Below are 913 nucleotides of genomic sequence, written 5' to 3' on the forward strand. Positions count from 1 at the left end.
ATTGCTCGCCATCACCACCAGATGGCACCGTTGAGGCAAGGTCGGGAGGACTGGAGTGCTGACGTCACCGTCACACCGGTTCCCAATCTGCTCGTCAGCGGGGCTTCAAGAGACACCGACTGCCAGCATACTGACGCTTGAGGGTCAGCCAGTTATGGTAGCTCTGAGTTCTCCTGAGATCGAGTTTGTGTTTCCTAGTGGAATTGAAATAACGCTTTCTTGTTGTCTGGGTTCCTTTCAGATGTTTCTGAGACTCCAAGTCTGGCTCTGACTTCGAGTTTCCTTGTGACGCCGTGGATAAATACCCATTGATGCCCAAGACCTATACTCACCTTCCTCCGTTGAAAACCTGTTCAGTGTCTGAGATTCCCAGCTGGCAGTCCGCTCACTCTCCGTGACGCATTCATGTCCGACTACCTGTCTGGACGGCCTCCACCTCCAGTTCTTACTTTATTGATGCCGCTAACCGGGGCTCTCTGTCTGGTGAGATCCTCCTCCAAGACTCCAACCCAGATCCTCAGCACCCAAGCCCTGGCTGCGTCGTTTCCCACAAGAGTAAGCATACTACTTTCAAGTGAACTGAAAATTACCACGGTCTCTGAACTCACCTCAGGATCTGTTTTCCTCAGCGTTCCTGTATGTTTTGGCCACCACGAGTTATACGAGAACCTACCTTGAATACCTGTTTGTAAATAAATCACTTTAACTGATTATTCGCATCCTGATTTGCGTTCTGCATGTGGGTTCGTAGTATTAAAACAAGCACGACAGACAGTATCCACACAAGATCATAACAAAATGACAAAGGAGGCGAATTAAGAGAAAGCTCAGCTAATAGCTATGATCTTTTGTGGTGCATTGACTGCCACTTATTTAGAAATGTTGTTTTTTAATTGTGGAGTCAGTACCTGGA

At 47.9% G+C, this 913-nt stretch overlaps 1 long non-coding RNA gene across 1 annotated transcript; it reads left to right on the plus strand.

Moving 5' to 3' along the window:
• The first annotated feature begins 10 nt into the window (after positions 1-10).
• On the plus strand, positions 11-711 carry LOC106962360 (uncharacterized). The gene is made up of 2 exons (XR_001427964.1): positions 11-555; positions 630-711. It is a non-coding gene; the product is annotated as an uncharacterized LOC106962360 (long non-coding RNA).
• Positions 712-913: the final 202 nt, after the last annotated feature.

The sequence above is a fragment of the Poecilia latipinna genome, unplaced genomic scaffold (assembly GCF_001443285.1).
Source record: "Poecilia latipinna isolate Pla-1442-1.1 unplaced genomic scaffold, P_latipinna-1.0 Scaffold1403, whole genome shotgun sequence".
NCBI lineage: Eukaryota > Metazoa > Chordata > Actinopteri > Cyprinodontiformes > Poeciliidae > Poecilia > Poecilia latipinna.